The 18,377-nt window shown below is 36.9% G+C and overlaps 1 protein-coding gene across 3 annotated transcripts in view; it reads left to right on the forward strand.

The window, feature by feature from the left end:
- Nucleotides 1–18,377, forward strand: part of LRRC4C (leucine rich repeat containing 4C) — a 464,114-nt gene that overhangs the window by 271,864 nt on the left and 173,873 nt on the right. For all 3 annotated transcript variants that reach the window (XM_033121877.1, XM_033121882.1, XM_033121883.1), the window contains exon 2: nt 9,725–9,822. The gene's annotated coding sequence lies outside the window, so the exon portion shown is untranslated. The remainder of the gene's footprint in view (nt 1–9,724; nt 9,823–18,377) is intronic.

Consider the following 18,377-nt stretch of genomic DNA (forward strand, 5'->3'; position numbering starts at 1 on the left):
ACAGCTAAAGGCAAATATAAAAATAAAATTCACAACATGTAAACTTCTTGTACTGTATCACTGAATTGATTATGCTGTGAATGTATTCTTTCTGGCAATTTGCCTCTTGATTTCTTAACCTTTTTTTTACTACAAATAATAGTAATGATTTGCTCTGTTTATTCCCAAATCGCGTAGAAGATTTCCTGAACACCAAGCTCCAGATTTCCATGTTAAATAAGAATAAAGTGGTTACAAAGTATTAACATCACTTTAAATTAAAAAAAAAAAAACAACAACTGTGGCACAGAATGTTGAGAATACCCTCCTTTTAGTTCTTCCTATGCAAACTAAATTCTTCTAAAATGTATGTAAAAATATTTCAGATTGAATAGTTTACAAACCTAGCCTGTGTCTGTATTACATGCTTGTTAACGTTTATGAAGATCTTGAAACTATTTATATATAAGGATTGATCCTATTCTTTAAAAAAAAGAAAAGAATTTCAATTACATTCACAATTAGAAATTGGAAGTCTAAAATGAAAATAAAATCTGATTTTCTGAGGGATGTAAAGTTTTCATAGATGAACCATAAAAGCAATTGACCTTATTATTTCTTCAATCCTTAATTTTTGCAATAGTCCCAGAGCAATATAGAAAGCAGTGAAGTCAGTTTTCTGAATTGCACTTGAGATATTTTTTGTTGGTGTTTAATAGACTAAATACTTAGTGGATGTACTGGCAAAGAGGAGTTATGTAAGACTCATCTCTATTGCGTGGCCCAGTGCGTGGCTAATTTATGATAAATGTTTATTAAATGAATCACTGACAGACTAACAGGTGGACTGACTCACTGACTAAATCAATGACTATGAAAATATATTTATACACTGAGCCAAGAATTATGGTGAAGCTCCATAGCTTTCAATGAGTATTGTCATTTTTAATAATGGCAGATAAATTTAGAGGCCCTTTTCTTTGCCACTCATTTTGTAAAAGGGAGCAAGGCTCAACAAATTTGAAACAAATCTGAAATACTGAGACTTATCCTTTGGACCTATTTATGCATGGAAAACCGGCCTTCCTATGTGAACAAGGCACCTCACCTGACCTCACAGTCTCTGTCAAAGCTCTGTCATGGGAATCAGCAACTTTCCGCGTGGACCCATGAGGAAGTCAACAGAGACTTATAACATGTCTTCCTGTGACATTGTTACACGAGCCTGTTTGCAGTAAGGCGGAACCTCAGCCCTCTAATACAGACCTTCTCTAGCAGCTACATCCAGCGTTGAAAGTTTCCCAACAGCTACTCCAAACCTAGTACTCTTTCCTGGTTTTCTTTTTCACTTCCAATCCACAAGCAAATCCTACTGGGATTTCTTCCAAAATACATCTCAAAGTTGATCCACAGTTCTTACGTCCATTTCTGTCACTGGGTATGGACCTTCATCACTCTTGTCTGGATTTCTGCAATATTCCTCAACTTTCCTCCACGCATTCAATCTTACCCTGATAGACCATTTTCTACACCTTAGTTAATATCATCTTGTAAAAATGCAAAAGAGAGCAGTGGCACTCTCTTATCGCATAAAAGAGTTCTCTTACATTGAGAAATAAATCTGAAAATGTTAACAGGAGCTACAAGTCCCTGCATTCTTTGGTTCTTGTCTACCTCTCCTATTTCTATTTCTAACAGTGTCTCTTGTCAAGATTCAACAGTTTCCTGTTTGCTCCTTGGACATGTTAAGTGTTGCAAATTGATCTAAGCTGCTTTGGTCCTGCACAACACAGGGGTACTAGACTCTTTTGGTAGATTATAATAAGCAGAGCCTGAGCTGGGTAAGGGTTAGCTATACCTTTAGTACAAGGTCATAGTAAAGCAAAGTCAGTGATCTAATTTGCCAACCACACACGTTTATTAGGCATACATGCTTGCCTTAGTAAGTAAGCACAAAATACCTTCAACAGAAAATACCTGTTCTGAAAGTGCAACAAAGTTACATGTTTTCATTATTTTAGGTGCTTGAATTTCACCTTTTAGCAGACAACATTCCAGAGACAGAATTAATATACCCTTATAGTTGTATCAGCCAATGAAATGTTCTTCTAACTCATGGCTGAACAGAAAATCATTTATGGATCAAACCTCAGGTAGCTTCTGTAATCTAAAGATATAAGCTACACACATCACTAAATTCTTATATAAATAAGAGGAGTGCCTCACAAATATATTGGTCAATACACTTATCATGATATCTGCAATTTTTCCATGTAGGCCCATTTCTATTATTTATAATGCCAAGTAACAAGACATTAATTTGCCAATAAATACCAGTTCACTAGTTTCTAATAACTATGATCATTAGCTGATCATCTGGTATTGATCAAGAAGTGGAAAAAAGGTTTCATAGGTATCTCTGGAGTATGACTTTTCTCATATAATCCTAACAGATGACTTCTGGATTATGGGTTCTTGATTGAGGCCAGTGACCCTCTATTTCCTGGGTCAAAGCTTAAGTAGCTAGAACTTACATATATCATACTATCTACACTGAAGTAGTATCGGTAAGTTAAGTACATTTTAACATAATGTTGGAAATTTTGTGTTTGTTGCTGGCTCTTTCTAGAAAATAGTGTAAACACCCTTCCTGAAGCTTTCCACATGCTTCCTCTTTCTCCTTCAGGCCCATGCTGAAATTCCATCCTTTCAAAGAGGCCTTCCCTGATGAGGATATCCAAAGAATAGTAATAGTAAGCTTAGGGTAATAATAGTAATCATAACTACAATAATTTTGAGCATTTCTGTGTGCCAAGTAGTAAGCTAAACACTGTATGTTTATTAGCTCACTTAATCCTCACAGCAAGCCTATGAAGTGGAATATTTATTTTCATTTTACAGATGAGGAAACAGGCACAGGATCTTGCCAACATAACATAATAAGGAAGTGGCAGACTTTGATTAAATCTAGTGAGTCCTGGTTAAGAGTTCACCCTCTTTAAAATTAAAGCAACATCGACTAACCCCATACTAATTACTGTCACTTTACCCTGTGTATTTCTCAATCGTTTTTACCATAATATGGAATTTATTTGTTTACTTATTTAATTGTTCTACATCATCTCTCAGCCAAAGGTACGTTTCTTGAAAGCAGGGACCATGCCTCCTTGTTCGTCATTCCCTCACAGGATCTAATAATTTCCCAAGCACAAAGTTAGTGTTCAGTAAAAATATTTTTTTGCAAAAATGAATGCGGGTGGTAGAACACAGGTGCAGCATTACTAATTCTATCTATCTAATTGACCCATACCACTCTTCAGTCAAAAGGAAAGCCATGGGACAGTCGGATGGCTCAGTTGGGTAGAGCACAAGCTCTGAACAATAGGGTTGCCAGTTCGATTCCCACATGGGCCAGTGAGCTTCGCCCTCCACAATTAGATTGAAGACAACAAGCTGCCTCTGAGCTTCTGGAGGAGCAGCCGGAGCTCTCAACAACAAGGTTGCCGGTTCCATAATGGCTGGAATTGCTGAGTCTCTCTGACAATTGTGTATCTTGCATCTGGTATCACATGAACTTCATCAGGAATTTAGTTGGAAGTATTTTGACATCTGACTATATTTTATGAAGAAAGAACTGCTCACATTCCATCTACTTCCCATAATATTGCCAGAATGATATTTTTTAAATAAAGCCCACTAAACCCATCTGAGTCCTAGGAAATGCAATAAGAGAAGGAAAAACAAAGGGTGTATAGAATGCAATAAAGAAATAAACTATTTTTGTTCATAAATGACATGATTATCTGTGTAAAACATCTGAAGGAATCAACAAAAAACTCCTGAAACTAAGAAACAGTTATAGCAAGATTGCAGGATACAAGGTTAATATACAAAAGGCAGTCTCTTTCCCATATACCAGCAATGAAGTAGTGGAATTTGAAATTAATACCATATTGCTATTTATATTGGCATCACAGAAAATGAAATACTTAGGTATAAATCTACCAAAATATGTGTAAGGTTTATATGAGGAAAACTATAAAACTCTGATGGAAGGTATCAAAAAGAACTAAGTAAATGGAGAGATATTCCAGATTCAATATTGTCAAGATGTCTGTTCTTCCCAATTGATTTACAGAGTCTATGCAATTCCAGTAAAATTCCAGCAAGTTATTTTGTAGATATTTAAAATTGATTCCAAAGTTTATATAGAGTGGGAAAAGACCCAGAATATCCAACATGACACTGAAGAAGAAAAACATCAAAGATTGACAGTACTAGATTTCAATACTTACTATAAAGCTACTGTAATCAAGATAGCGTGGTACTGGTGAAAGGATAGTCAAATAGATCCGATCACTGTGACAGAATAGAGCCCAGAAATAGACCCATGTACAAGTAAATATAATCAACTGATCTTTGACAAAAGAACAAAGGCGATACAATGGAGCCAAAATAGTCTTTTTAACAAATGGTGCTGGAACAACTGGACATTCACGTGAAAAAAAAAAGAATCTAAACCTAGACCTTACACACTTCAAGAAAATTAACTCAAGATGTATCCTAGGACTATATATAAAATGCAAAACTATAAAATTCCTACAAGATAGCATACTAGAAATCCTAGATGACATTGGGTATGTAAATGACTTTATAGACAAAGTATCAAAGGTATAATCCATGAAAGAATGAATTGATTAGCTGAAATTCATTAAAATTGACATTTTCTGCTCTGTGAAATACATGGTCAAGAGAATGAAGGGACAAGCCAGACTGGGAAAAAAATATTTGAAAAGATGCATCTATTAACAGACTCTTATCCAAAATATACAAACAACTTTTAAACCTCAACAGTAAGAAAGCAAACAACCTGATTAAAAAATATGCTAAAATCCTGAACAGGCACCTCACCAAAAAAAATATACAGATGGCAAATAAACATATGAAAAGAAGGCCCGCATTATACGTCATCAGGGAAATACAAATTAAAACAACAATGAGATAGCACAGCGCATCTATTAGAAAGGCCAAAATCTGGAATACTGACACCACCAACTGCTGACGAGGATTTGAAACAACAGGTACTCTCATTGCTAGTGGGAATGCAAAATGATACAGCCACTTTGTAAGGCAGTGTGGTGGTTTCTCACCAAACTAAACATACTGATCACATGATCCAGCAATTGTTCTCCTTGCTGTTTACCCAAAGAAGTTGAAAAATTTTGTCCACACAGAAACCTGTATATAGATATTTATAGCAGTTTTATCCATAATTGCTAAAACTTGGAAGCAACTATGATGTCTTTTAGTAGGTGAGTGGATAAATAAGTTGTGGTACATCCAGGCAATGGAGTATCATTCAGCACTAAAAAGAAATCACTTCAAGCCATGGAAAGACATGGAGGCATGTTAAATGCATACGACTATGTGAAAGAAGATAATCTGAAAAGCCTACATACTCTATAATTCCAATTATTTGACATTCTGGAAAAGCCAAAACTATAGAGACATTAAAAAAAAAAAAAAGAAAAAAGAAAAGCTGGTGGTTACCAGGGGTTAAGGCTGAAGGGGAATGACTACCGTAGGTAGAGTGCAGAGTATTTTTAGGGCTGTAAAACTATATTGTTTGATACTATTAATACAATAGTAGATATAGGTAATTATATCTAAGACTGTACAGCACCAAGAGCAATCTTTAATGTAAACGATGAATTTTGGGTGATAATGGTGTATCATTGTGGGTTCATTAGTTGTAACAAATGTACCACTGTTTTGTGGGGTGTCTGTAGTGGGGGAGGTTTTGCGTGTGTAGAGATAGGAGATACACGGGAACTCTCTGTACTTTGCACTCAAGTTTGCTGTGAACCTAAAACTTCTCTATAAAATAAGGTTTATTAAAATAATAAAACTAATAAAATACATCAGAACCTCTACCTCTGCATAATTTTCAGGATAGTGTCCAAACTCCTTGGCGTGGCATATGAGATCTCTAATAAACTTGTCCCTGCCTAACCATGCATGCTAATTTGTTGCATCCACACTTGTCTGTGCACATGTGTACATGTGCACCTACACGAACACACACACACACACACACACACACACACACACACACCCTTGCCCTATCTCTCACACTCTAATCATACAGGACTTCTTGTTCACTGAAGCAAAGTTCTTTTGTAGGCTCTCGCCTCTGAATAGTGAGATTTTCTGCTCTTTTTTGACTATTGCCTATGTGTCTTTGAAGCTTGTTTAAAAGGCTGTTCTTGATTCTCCGGTCTTATTCAGGTGCCTCTGACTGCACTCAGCATGCACCTTTTTTTGTCATAGACATGTCATGTTATTCTGTAGTTGTTTGTCTATGTGATTGGATCGTTCAGTGGGCCCTGAGATCCTCCAAGGAGAATCTGTGTTGTTTTAGCATAGCTCTGCATCCACAGCAGCTTCCCTAGAAATATTTGTTGGATAAGATTAATGGGGAAAAAATGGAGTAAGGCGTCATCCTAGTGTTCCCGGGCCTGAAAACCATCTATGGCAAAATGCCCTTCAGGAAAAGTGTGTGCAGTTGCTGGAAACATTTCACATCTTTAGTAGTTAGAGCCAATTTCATTCCCTGGTGATGTCAATATGGCACCTTTCACCAGCCTGAAAATCCTCTGGCACTGAAAACACATAAAGTCTGGAAGTTGTTTATGAGACTGAGAAGGTGAGTCAATAGACTCTGTTCCAAGCTGGAAAGAAGACACATAGTCTTCAACATCTAAAGCTCTATAATTCACATTGAGCTTCTCATTAATTTAAATGTTAATGTAAATTTAAAACATGTTGTATTGACTTGGAGCTATTTTTGTATGAATATTGCATAACTGAGCTCTCTAACAGAATCCAAATGGACATCCTTTTATATCAGCTTATGATTAAGAGAAAAAGTGAGAATTTCTCTTTGTCATGTAAAATCATTGGTTTTTGTTACACGGTCAGGCTATGAGAAGCTACAAGAACCTTAGCCTTTGAGTGCAATTGAATCGGATATTCATGAGCAGAAAGATCAATTTCAGAATCTAGTGTTTCAGAGGATTGCACATACACTTTCAAGTATGTGTAATTAGTGTCTTTCCCATTTCACTGATGAGAAACCTAAAGTCTCCATGACCCTATTGGTGATTGCAGTCTATTTTGTTAGTACTTCAGCCAGGATCTCCTTTCATTTGGGATTTATATTTCCTTATTTAAAAGAAAAACACAATTTTCAAAGGATGTCTCATTCTGTGAGGCTCACATAAGAGAAAGTATAGTGATGATGATGAGGAGGACGACACCTGCACAATTTTTGTATACGCTTACTTACTCTGTGCTAGACCTTGATGCTAAGTCTTTTATAAAAAAGTTCTCCTTTAATCCCCAAAGCAGTACAGCAAGGAGGGTGCTCTCGTCATCCTTACAGATCGGGAACCTGTCCCATGGAGAGATTAAGCCACTTTACTAAAGTTCTCCAATCAGAACATGATGTTGCTGACCCTGGGACTCGGGTTGGTCTGACTCCATCTTTCTCATAACCACCATGCTCTCTGGATCTTAAACCACACCATGCGACTTACACATGCAAGCCTAGAGTAGTAAATTTCTTTTTTAAGACATGCATATCAATATACAATTGGGGATTTGATGCTACTATTGAAAGCTGGCTGGATGAAGTCCAGAAACCTGGTTTCTAGTTCGGGAACACCTTGTATCTTATTTCCTTCACCTACGCACTATAAAATTTGAACTAATTGATCGTGAGGCCTCTTCCAGCCCCACATTTTCTGAATCTGTATGATGATATGATTCACTTTGTTCCGATTGACAAATCCTCTCGTTAGTTCTTGTCTTCACAACCACCCACCAGAATGCTTCTTCACACCCTATGTCTGTGCCTCACTCAGCTCTCTATACCATCGTGCGTACAAAGTAAGCATCCTTCTATCAGTACATGCCTTTAAAACATGCTAAATACCAGCCAAAAAAAAAAAAATCATTCAGGCTGTAAGATGGAAAAAGCAGCCTTTTGTTGCCCTGCTCATAGAAATGAAATACAAAAATCACAGTTTTAGAGAGAAATCAGACAAAGCCTTCATATATCAAAAGATAGATAGTAACCAATGCATTCAGAGGCTCAGATAAATAGAGGCCTGAGAGAACCTATTGTAATTAATATTTACTGGCCTACGTGTAGCCCACAAACTTTGTAGTGCCAGGATATACAGCACCGTAAGATGGAATATAGGCTTTGGAGTCACACACACCTGCTAATTCTGCCACTTACTACCTCCTTCTGATAGATTGATTTATGCCTCAGTTTCTTCACCTATGAAAGGAGGATCATGTTTCAAAATTTTTACAGCGCAGTTATAAGGCTTAAAAATAATGCAGAGTTTATCCCAGTGTCATAAATATACTCTGGACTTAAATTTGTCTCCATTATTCTAATAACATCATCAACAACAACAAAAATCTCATGTTTTAAAACTATTTTAGTGAGTAGTAATTTCAGCTATCACTCAATTCTCAGTTTTAGGAATTATTGTTTTTGAAAGACAATTACATATAAAACACAAACTAGACATGAATATTTCACATAGAAACATCCCCACTTCTCCTAAGAAGGTACCTGGGTGGATGGGGCAGTGAATCTTGATATAATGCCAAATTCTATTATCTATCTTACAAGTTGCCTACAGTTTCCCCAATTCCTTCAGTATTCCCTCTTCTCCCCTCAATATTAAGAGAAGAGAAGGTTGGTGCTGAACCACTGGTCATTAGGCCATAAAAGATTATGAATCCTGTGAGTCAAAAATCGAATTTTACTTAGCTTCATGAGATACAGAACTACTATTTTTCAAATCAATAGGTGAACCTGAAATTAATTGATTACAGTCAACTTACTGTCATTTATCTGCAAGTAACACATAATAAGTTTATTTTAAAAAATCACATGTCATCTAAACATGGTAGTTTTACTACCTTACATTCTTCTTAACCATTCTACCTACATCAAACCATGTCCTTAGAAATTGAAAGATGGAAGGGGCCACAGAGGCAATTTTGTACAAAGCCGTTAATTTTATATGTGGAGAGATTAAGACTCAGCAAGATTTGGAAACTTGCCCCAAATTGCCTGGCTAATTATGGTAGGATTACAAAGTGAATCCAGTTCTGATTCTTAATCCAATGCCTGTATCTACTTATTTTCTTGTTGCTATATCAAACTGAGAAATCTGTAAATCACAATGTATATTTTCTAGGTTTTGTTTATTTGTTTTGTCCATTTGGCTATTAGGGTTGAAACAAATTGATTATTATCTGTATTGTTTAGAGCTCATGACAGAGGGATGGGGTAAAATCAAAAAGTCTCTCTAATGTATATACACAAAGCTATTTATATAATAGAAAGTCTCTCTAATGAAATATATGTGACATATTTCAATAACAGGGCAATGAACATTGACAAAAGAAAGACTAGCAAATCTAGATATGGATAAACTAAAGTCAATATGTGTGTGTGTGTGTGTGTGTGTGTGTGTATTTATATATAAATATATATACTCATATATAGTTATTTATCTATATTCGATAGATGAATATTGAATCATTTCAAATGATTAAATTTTATTGGGGGAGTGTAGCAGGCAGGAATGTCTACCCCTTAATTTGTTTTCATTTGTATAGTATGGTTTAAAAATATATGTATGTTGTCTCTCTCCAGGTGTAAAAGAAACATCATCTGCAGAAATCCAGAGCACTTCTTTAACTTCTTGGAGGTTTCTCAGGAACATCAGAACCTGTTGGAGAAATTTTGATAAGGTAAGTTCCAAGTACTACTAATTGGTTTTGGGGGTGCTTCTGTTCTAGCTACCCAAGTTCAGAACAAAGTGAGATTTTATAAGTCAAAACAATAGACAAATGGAGAGCCAGATACTACTTTTATGAATGATGCAGTTAATATCTGAGAATATTATTTCAGCGTGTGGCAAAACACAGGCTTCCCAACATTTAACCCCAGCACTAGATAGATTTACCCATCTGTTCTAGGAAGCACTGAGCAACTGCTGGCCTTGCTCACGTGGCAGCCTGCACTCTAAAATTTGCAGAGTGGAGTGGCAGGCTCAAATGCATCTGTAAGCAGCCTGCCCTGAAGATGGAGGTGAAGAGAATGGGATAAACTGACAGTCTAGCTCCCAAGTTCCCCAATCAAATAACTCAAATGACCAAGGAGAGGAGAGAGTAAAGGAAGCAAAAAGAGGCCAGGTGAGCTAATATAAAGGAGTAGTCTTCACCTGGAATAAAAACAGAAATAGGGAATAAATATTGTTCCCTAACATCACTGAAGAATAGGAGTAACCTGCCAACAAGAAGATGGGGTCTTCAGAGGTTGCACCAGGATTTTCTTAACCTAGTACCACACTAAGAAAATCCCTCCTGGGTGATGGAGGCAGCCACAGCACTGGGATTTCTCCTGCTTTAAGATGTGAACCAGATTCTAAGCCGAATTTTTGCCAACTGCCTGTGAAAGTCATGTATTTTCAGAATCACAATGGACATGTTAAGTAATGGTTAACTATATGGTAGACTGCTTGTGTATGTGATTTTTAGCTTTAAAAAAAATTAGTAATTTTTAATTTTCAGACATACTATTAAATTATTCTGAAAAGAGTTTGTGGAGGGAATAGTTTATCTAAGTAATAAGAGAGCTTAGCTATCTCCTTAGTGTACTAGTCTCAATGGGAATTTGTAATTGTAATTTAATAAATCACGTACGTCACTTGGATTTATTTATTTGAAAAAACAAAACTGAGGAAAGAAAACGTATTTAAAGTATAAAAAAAGAACCGTAAGCTTGGAGAAAAGTAAAATAATAAACTTGGTACAGAACTATGAACCAAGCCAAACATCTGTAGACATTCCTGGTAGCAGGACCTCCTTAATATTTTCAACCAAATGATGCCTCTAGAATAAATGAACCCTGTTCCTTTCATATTTGTGTTTCTTCATGTGAGATTCAAGATCATGCAAAAAAAAAATTTGATTTATTTTGGTCATTTGATTTGTTGAGATTTTGTTGATTTCCTCCCTACTCCCACCCACTTGGTTATACTGGAATAGCAAAAGAAAAAATATAATGGAATGGGCCATTCTGTCTTCTATCATGGAAAGGTGCTCATCTGCATTTACCAGTCCACCATAAATGCATGTTGTGGGGAAGAATGAATCATCAAACATAAGGTAGAGCTGTCATCAGGAAGGAGGTGTGGATATTTGATATTGTTTCATACTCACCACCTTTTTGTATAGATGGTATATTGGCTATTAACATGAGTAATCCACAAAAATGTGTGTACTAGAGGGACATTTAGAAAGCTGACTATTAGCAAAAGTCTATTGGATATATCCTTAAAGAATGTCAAGGGACTAGTAAATGGACCCGCCTTTTAAATTCGACAGTCAAAACTTATACTTCCTCAAGTTATTATGTATGCGTGAAAGTATGATTAAATCTATAAAGGTCCTGATCTTATCTTGTGTTCACTTGGAAAGAAAGAGACTATTCCTTGTCACCAAACCTCTGCTCCTACAGGTAATGTGGACATCAGATATTTAAAAGACGAGCCTGGTTTCTCTCATCTGTCCCATTAAAGCATGGAATGGAAACCAATTTAAAATATTCTGCTAGCTAACTTTAACCCAAAACACAGCACAGTGTCGTAGTCTCAGTAAGGAGTGTCTAAAACTGCTGAAACCATGGAAGAGGAATGAGAAGAAAATACAGCCATTGGGGGTGATCTCAGGAAGGGGCTTGGAGAATGGACCAAAGACATTTCAGTGCCTAGATGGAGATGCAGAAGAGTTTAGGAATCAGGAAGTATGACCACAAATGCACAAATTCAAGAAATTGCTTGGCGTGTCTACTGTTGTCAGTGAGGTATGAATTGGAGGGAAATGGGGCAAATATGTAATCTGTTTTCAGCTCTAGAATATGAAGCCATGGCTTTCTTTTACTGGGATGCCAGACTAGATACCCAGCTACTGGGGAAAAGTAAAACCCTTTCAATAAAGAGAAATCAACTAGTCTCCAAAAAGGACAAAAAGAAAAAGAAAAAGAAATATATATATAATGCTGAAAGAGAGAAGAGGGATATTAAGGAAAGAGAAAGATTAGGACTTCCCTGGGGAGCCAAACCTAATATCTTTGTTTAAACAAACGTTTAAAGTGGTCCTAGCTCAGTAGGGCTTCCTGCTCCAGGAAGAAACCAATAGAAATCCTATTTTAGGACCCTAATTTAAGACCTCAGGATTCTTCCAGATTGAATCCAACCAAAGATGTGCTCATTGTTAATATTTAGTAAATGGTAGCTGAATAAATGATTGAAATAATAACTTGATTAATTATGAATCGATGAGACTATTTTCCCAAATATGCAGATTTTCGTTTCTATTTCAGAGTGCATCAGCGACAGTTCTGTCTTTTTCCCGTAGCCCCCAAACCTTTATAACATCATTCTTTTAGCATATTAGGAAATCAAAATCAAAATAAATAACTAACACATGTAAGAAATGGAAGCTATATCCATCCCCAATAGATCTATCCTAAAGAATTTATATCAGAAGTTCAAAGCTATTAGGTTTCTGGGCACCAACAAATCACAGCATAATAAAATCAGATCATACTGGCAGCTTTCTAACCTTAATTTTGCCTTACGATTAAGAGGTTTCTAATCATATTTAGAATCAGTTAGTAAAATGAATGGATAACAGGTTTTATAGGAATGTTTGAATATTCAGAGAGGTTTTCCAAGAACCTTTTGCAAAAACATATAAAAATCCTAGGGGAGATCAGAAATACAACCACTGGTTTGATGAACTATCACAATTCTTCCCCTTCTGTTGTGTATACGCGCTGCAAATTTTTGTCCCGCTTGGAATTGTTATCTTAATGTGAATAGGCTCGGTGAGTACTTAAGTTTATTTCTGACTTCTCCTTGCTAAGGGACTGAAAATTATCATCTTGTGAAAGGTGGTTAAATGAACAGAGCAACAGGCTGGAACAAGTAAAGTTAAATAGCCTTGTCAGCTTTGTGATTCATACACAAAACGTAGACATCTACATGCTTAAGTTGCAGTGGCTGTTCTTTTATGATTGACATTTTATGTAGGAACGGATAGAGTACCACTTATGCCTGGAAACATATCTATAAACTAGATCCCCCAATGTCTAAAATGAGATAGGGAATTTCAAGTGAAACAATATTATTGCCCCAATCTAAAGAGAACCAAAGGGACATTTCCTATTATCACATCCATGGGAATTTTTGATTAAAAAAAATATATAGCTTTTTCCAGTCTGGGTTGTCTCTGAAATGTGGTTATATTGGTAGTGACTGAAATAGTTATTAGATCTGATTCATAGAGTTCTTGGTAATAGAAAAAACATGCCCACATTCCCACGACTCAGGCCCTGGATAGCAAGACTTTATACTATAAATCTGATGTGGCCCTACTCAGGGACATTTCAAACTGTATGGGATGCCTCCTCCGCACTCTCTAAATTGAAAGTCGAAATTAAAACACCCAGTAGTGGCAAGAGTATAGAGAAAAAGCATTTTTATGAACTGCTGTTGTGAGTGTAACTTGGTGTAACCCTTGTGGAGATCAATCTAGCACGTTATCAAAAATCTTTAAAATATGTATGCCCCTGACCTAACAGGCCCTTTTCTAAGACTTATCTTAAAGAAATCAGTGAGCAAATGAAGATACATGCACATGCATGATCACTGGAACATTGTAAACAATTGCAATATATGAAAAACAACCTAAATACCTGAAAGTAAAGGACTTGTTATAACATGGCCTATTTGTACCATAAAACACCATACAGTTAGTACTGATGCTGTTGCTTTGAATGCATAGGCGTGGAACTATATTCACAATACATTATTAATTTTAAAAATCTGATTATAGGAAATTAGGGTAATGTAACATCAGTAATTTATATATTACATATATTATGCGTTTATATGTGTAGAAAATATCTGAGTAGTAGAATTATGGGTTATTCTTTTACATGCTCTGTTTTTCAAACAAAAAAATAAGTAGACATGTCAACTATAAATTAAGAAAATAACACTGCAAACTTTCAGGGAAAAGTTATTCAAAGGATAATAGATGACCCTCTACCTCCATTAAAAGACACCGACAAACTACCTCTTTAGAGTCATATTGTTTTCACGCTAGAAGGAGGTGGATCTGTGGACATACCATGTTTTCCTGGGAATGGGATTGAACTGTGATTCCTATTGTCCTAGTTTGTAACAGTGACAATATCTCTTGCCTGTTGTTATAAGTCATAGGACTGAAAGGTAGACCCCAGCAATATGGTAACAAGCATGGGGGCGGGGCTCAAAACTAGTATAAATTAAACCAGTTGATCCTTTACAAATAGGACTGAACAAAAAGAATGGGAACTATAATTCCCAGGGGTAGGGATTGAAAAGAGACATTGAAGATAGTTGAAAGGGAAAGACAACAATGCATGTGGTACTCAGCAACAAAGCAAATGCAAGATTACTTCTGGTCTGCTACGTAGGTACTCCAGGCTCAGTGACAGGAGTGCATGGGTTGTAGAGTGAGTAAAGTGACACACTCAAAATTCTGCCGTCCTGTAATGTGCAAAAGAAAGGGGTGAGGGAAGACGCCCAGGTGCTGCTTGGGAGACCTTGAGACATTTTATAATACCACTACTACCAAGGCTTTGGAAGCAACTAAATACTCAGGTGAATGCCCTTCATGCTAAGTACCCTCCCCTTTCATCCAGATTGTTGAATCCACCCCTTCTCCTAGAATATTGGAACCACCCCCATACTGCATTCATGGACGTTAGTAACCCTGAGGTGAAAAATGGGCCCTATACACCTAAGGCTAAGACGGAAGCAGCCCCTTAGCTCTTGGTTCCCTGGAAATTGCTTTTCACTTAGCATTCTTGGATGCATCTATGTTAGTGCCATGAAAGTTTAGGAATCCTTCTTTTAAGAGGTTTAGAATTCGTCTGTCTGTGGAGGAGATTACTTATCCCAGTCGATTTAGTATCACTATTATCATAAAAATAATGGCCAGTAACAGTGATGGAGGAAGGATCTCCTATGCGTATGATATGACCTAAACCTCTTCTCATAAATTATGTCCCTGAATCCTCACAGCACCGTTTCTACCTTTACTTCAAAGATAGAGACACTGAAGGAGGGAGAAGTTAATTAACTTGTTCGAGATCATTCAAATAGGAAAGAGGTGGATATGGGATTAAAATCTAGACAGTATGATTCAAATCTTAAGCATTGACAGCTCTTCTGACTGTGTTTGGAACAGACAGAGCACATTATAATGTTTATTTATGGTGACTGTTGTTATTTAAAGTACAATAATAATTTTAAAAGACTGACATCAGATATAATCAAGCAAGAGGTTCAGAGGACCCAGAATTTTCACTTTTCAGATTTTTTTTTTTTTTAACAAAAGAGAGTTGGTGAATTAGAACCCCATTGTTCATCTTTAGTTTTTTTCTTTTGCCCCAACCCAAGGGATACCTCCATGGTAAGTAACAAGATACAAAAGAGCTCCAGAGCTTTAAAAATGAAAGATGTCCAAAAGAATATATCATTCTATTATAGTTGATCATATCTGAAGGAGGAAAAGCTCACCTTAGTATGGTGTATTTGGTATCTGGTAACCATTTGGAAAACAGAGGCAACATGAGAATCACCTGCTAAGCCCCAGCTGTTCTACATGCATTTCCACTGTGAACACTTAAAACTAAAATAACAGAGAAGGCAAGCTACCTCCAGTTATATTTGTACATGGTCTTATTTTCGCTGTGTGTCAGGTTTTCCTTCAAGAATGTCACTGTCATCACTGAGCACTCACTCATTCAATAATTATTGATTGAACATGTATATCATGCCAAAGAGCTAGGCACTGAGGTCATCCAGGTGGATAAATGTCCTCTTCTGTGGAGAAAGCAAGGACACACCCTAAGAGCTTAATATCTTAATAGTATATGGTAGAGATGAGAGGAACAGATGCACATTCACATAAAGATGTATATGCTTGCCCACATATACACATATGCTATCTTGCCACGCAGCGGGAGAGAAATATCAATCACACTGAAGATATTAACAGAATGTCTGGATGGCTTCCGCCTCAATTGCAGAAGATTTCCTGGATGAGTTGAGTTTTGAAAAGTTTGGGTAAGAATGACAGAATAAAGTATGGTGGCACAGAATATGGAGACATTTTCTATTTTGGCACAGTTAATGACACAATGAATCTGAGAAGTTCTTGGTTTCTTTAAGGAATATAATTCGAATTAGGAAACAGCTCAGGTGAACCCTTTAGTGGAGGATCAAGTACCAGAATGGATGTGTATGTTTTTCGGAATATTTCTAAGTGGAGTCTAAGTGAAGCAAAACAAACCACCGCCTCCAGATCCTTTCTTTAGAATCAAGTCTTTGTATATGAGATAATAGGTAATTATTGTACTAAATTCTAATAAATGAAAGTAAACCAAAATCCTTTTTAAAGGCTTTGGCTTTAGATCAAACTGGCTTAAAGCCCCAACTTTGTGAGTTACTTTTTAAACTTGAAGTAACTCACTTCTCTTACCGTCAAGTTCTTTATAAAAGGAGGATTATTGTGAATCAATGCCCTTGAAGAACTTAGCACTCTGTCTGGCGCATAGTACGTGCTCATTAAATGGAAGCTAGGTTTTCGTCAACAATACCTCTTTACGGTTTCCTTAAGAAGAATTATAACATAAAGGCATGCAGACACTGATTAATAAACTGTAATGTTGCTGGAGAATGGATTCTTGGCTGCACCACAGGAAAGACTTCAAAGGGATACAGAATAAGTCCAGCAAGCGGTGAATTTACTGAAAGAAAGAGGATAGGACAGTGCACTCCCAGAGTAGGGTAGTGGGCAGGCTGGACGAATAGCCACTGCTCCAAAGAGGATTTGGACTTGGTGATTTATTCTTTTTGAAATGAGGGCATGAAATATTCAAGACATAGGGGTGGCATTATTGTCCTACCCAGGCTGGTCTTTGCTGACCACACCTTCCCAACAGGAGGAGGGATTTTTTATTGTTGTTGTTTTTGCCTTATGTGGCCTTTGTCAGAATTGTCATGGCTACACAAGGGGTGGAGATTTGCCCTCCCTGTAATGCCAATAATATTATGATCCATTACAGTTAGCTAAAGTTCACCTGGAGGGGCAAGATGGCATCCTGGGTCTGCTATTGGCCACTGAAATCAGGTTCTGGCTGGTCTGGTAGCTGCACCTCTTCTTAAGAATAATCTCATGTCCTCCCTTCTCTGTTTTCCTTTACCTCCTCCTTCCCTTCCTCCCTCCATCTCTCCCCACAGCCCTGTTCCTTCTGCTTACAGTAACGTTTATAAACAATTGGCTTTTTGCTTCAACAAAATGAGTTTATTAAGATATTCCCTTATCCTAGAACTTGTGGCAGCAATACGGTACAGTGATGAATAGGGTACCAACGTCTATTAGGACCCATTCAACTAACCACAATGGCTAGCTGGGGCGGGGGGCCTGATTTGTTTTTTATTTATCTGTGAATTCCTAAGAAATTCAAGGATTTCTAAAGCATTCTTTGGTCATCAGGAAACATTACTAAATGCCTCTAGCACAATGTATTGTTGAAGCATTTTTGTACTTTAAAAATAAGTTTCCCTTAATAACATAGTTATTCCTTCATTAATACGTTCTCCTTACTACAATTGGCCTGACAGGTAGGCCTAGGTCTGCAGGGGAGGATTTGGAGGGTTGGAGAGATGTTTGGAGGAAACCGACATTTCAAGTTTAATGGCTTGCCCATCCTAACAGGGCTAGTAGGGAAGCAGGAACCTCTTCTGCATTCCTTTGCCTCTGTATAGAATGAATGTGTCACTTGATTTACCTCAGACCCCATGCAGGGCCGGCCCTAGGAAGCCTATGAGTCTCTAGCACGTCTCCACAATATCTTCAGCTTAATTCAAACCACTCTCTTCTCTCTTCAATTCCCTGCTTCTTTTGCGTTGCTGGACAGCCATTAAGATCACACCTCTGCTCCTTCCTTCTCCCACCTCTACAGACAAAAAGTATCTATTCGGCATTAATAATAACTGAAATAGAATATAGTTTATCCATATGATGGAATATTATTTAGCAATAAAAGGGAATGAAATACGTACCGGTATGTCCTATGACATGGATGAACCTTGAAAACATATGCTCAATAAAGGAAACCAGGCACAAAAGATTCCATGTGGTATGATTTCATGCATATGTAATGTTGAATAAGGATAGGATAT

This window comes from Rhinolophus ferrumequinum, chromosome 11, assembly GCF_004115265.2.
Source record: "Rhinolophus ferrumequinum isolate MPI-CBG mRhiFer1 chromosome 11, mRhiFer1_v1.p, whole genome shotgun sequence".
In the NCBI taxonomy this organism is placed as follows: domain Eukaryota; kingdom Metazoa; phylum Chordata; class Mammalia; order Chiroptera; family Rhinolophidae; genus Rhinolophus; species Rhinolophus ferrumequinum.